The sequence below is a fragment of the Stenella coeruleoalba genome, assembly GCF_951394435.1.
Source record: "Stenella coeruleoalba genome assembly, chromosome: 5".
Taxonomy (NCBI): domain Eukaryota; kingdom Metazoa; phylum Chordata; class Mammalia; order Artiodactyla; family Delphinidae; genus Stenella; species Stenella coeruleoalba.
In genome coordinates, this window is record NC_137150.1 from 11,726,904 (window position 1) to 11,729,793 (window position 2,890).

Consider the following 2,890-nt stretch of genomic DNA (forward strand, 5'->3'; position numbering starts at 1 on the left):
AAATCTTTTTCCAATATGTAAACTATCTTTCCCTTTTCTTTCAGATATCTTTGATCAGAAGTTCTCATAATAATGTAATAAAATTTATTCTTTTTTTTTTTTTTTGGTACTTTCTGTGTCTTGTTTAAGAAATGCTTCCCTAACCCTAACTGAGGTTGGAAATATATCCACCTATGGTTTTTACTTAATATTTTAAAGTTTTGCTTTTAACATTTAAGAACTTTAGCCCTCTGTAGTTGACTTTTGTGTACAGTGTTAAAGAGAGATCCAATTTCACCTATTTCCACGTGAATAACCATTCCCCTCCCACCCACTTGTCTACCATAACAACTATGCATGGGCATTTCTGGGCTGTCTATTCCATTCCCTTGGTGTATTGTGCTTCAGTAAAGTTTTATAAACTTTGGTATCAGTCTTTTACATATTTTAATGTTTAGTTTTTGGTATTTGACATGTTGATGCTATGTTAATGTGACTCTTCTAAGAAGATGGTCAAGTTTTCTAGTTGTTTATTGTGTATGTATGGAAATGCAACTGACTTTTTTGCCATACGTGGGCCTCTCACCGCTGTGGCCTCTCCCGCTGCGGAGCACAGGCTCTGGATGTGCAGGCCCAGAGGCCTCGGCCCACGGGCCAGCCGCCCCGTGGCACGCAGGATCCCCCCGGACCGGGGCATGAAACCGCACCGCCCTACACCGGCAGGCGGACCCCCAACCACTGCGCCACCAGGGAAGCCCGCAACTGACTTTTTTTTAACATCTTTATTGGACTATAATTGCTTTACAATGGTGTGTTAGTTTCTGCTTTATAACAAAGTGAATTAGTTATACATATACATATATCCCCATATCTCTTCCCTCTTGCGTCTCCCTCCCTCCCACCCTCCCTATCTCACCCCTCTAGGTGGTCAAAAAGCACCAAGCGGATCTACCTGTGCTACGTGGCTGCTTCCCACTAGCTATCTATTTTACATTTGGTAGTGTATATATGTCCATGCCACTCTCTCACTTTGTCCCAGCTTACTCTTCCCCCTCCCAGTATCCTCAAGCCCATTCTCTACATCTGCGACTTTATTACTGTCCTGCTGCTAGGTTCTTCATAACCTTTTTTTTTTTTTTGATTCCGTATATATGTGTTAGCATACGGTATTTGTTTTTCTCTTTCTTACTTCACTCTGTATGACATATTCTAGGCCCATCCACCTCACTACAAATAACTCAATTTCGTTTCTTTTTATGGCTGAGTAATAATATGTGCCACATCTTCTTTATCCATTGATCTGTTGACGGACACTTAGATTTCTTCCATACCCTGGCTATTGTAAATAGAGCTGTAATGAACATTGTGCTACATGACTCTTTTTGGATTATGGTTTTCTCAGAGTATATGCCCAGTAGTGGGATTGCTGGGTCGTCTGGTAGTTCTAATTTTAGTTTTTTAAGACATCTCCATAGTGTTCTTCATAGTGGCTGTATCTATTTACATGCCCACCAACAGTGCAAGAGGATTCCCTTTTCTCCACACCCTCTCCAGCATTTATTGTTTGTAGATTTTTGGATGATGGCCATTTTGACCAGTGTGAAGTGATACCTCATTGTAGTTGTGCTTTGCATTTCTCTAAAGATCAGTGATGTTCAGCATCCTTTCATGTGTTTGTTGGCAGTCTGTATATCTTCTTTGGAGAAATGTCTATTTAGGTCTTCTGCCCATTTTTGGATTTGGTTGCTTGTGTTTTTGATATTGAGCTACATGGAACTGCTTGTAAATTTTGGAGATTAATCCTTTGTCAGTTGCTTCATTTGCAAATATTTTCTCCCATTTTGAGGATTGTCTTTTTGTCTTGTTTATGGTTTCCTTTGCTGTGCAAAACGTTTTAAGTTTCATTAGGTCCCATTTGTTTATTTTTGTTTTTATTTCCATTTCTCTAGGACGTGGGTCAAAAAAGATCTTGCTGTGGTTTATGTCAAAGTGTGTTTTCCTCTCAGAGTTTCATAGTGTTCGGTCTTATATTTAGGTCTTTAATCCATTTGGAGTTTATTTTTGTGTATGGAGTTAGGTAGTGTTCTAATTTCATTCTTTTACATGTAGCTGTCCAGTTTTCCCAGCACCACTTATTGAAGAGGCTGTCTTTTCTCCATTGTATATTCTTGCCTCCTTTATCAAAGATAAGGTGACCATATGTGCGTGGGTTTATCTCTGGGCTTTCTATCCTGTTCCATTGATCTATATTTCTGTTTTTGTGCCAGTACTATACTGTCTTGATTACTTATAGTCTGAAGTCAGGGAACCTGATTCCTCCAGCTCCGTTTTTCGTTCTCAAGATTGCTTTGGCTATTTGGGGTCTTTTGTGTTTCCATACAAATTGTGAAATTATTTGTTCTAGTTCTGTGAAAAATGCCATTGGTAGTTTGATAGGGATTGCACTGAATCTGTAGATTGCTTTGGGTAGTATAGTCATTTTCATAATGTTGATTCTTCCAATCCAAGAACATGGTATATCTCTCCATCTATTTGTATCATCTTTAATTTCTTTCATCAGTGTCTTATAATTTTCTGCATACAGTTCTTTTTTTCTCCTTAGGTAGGTTTATTCCTAGATATTTTCTTTTTTTTTGCAATGGTAAATGGGAGTGTTTTCTTAATTTCACTTTCAGATTTTTCATCATTAGTGTATAGGAATGCAAGAGACTTCTGTGCATAAATTTTGTAGGCTGCTACCTTACCAAATTCATTGATTAGCTCTAGTAGTTTTCTGGTAGCATCTTTAGGATTCTCTATGTATAGTATCATGTCATCTGCAAACAGTGACAGCTTTACTTCTTCTCTTCTGATTTGGATTCCTTTTATTTCTTTTTCTTCTCTAATTGCTGTGGATAAAACTTCCAAAACT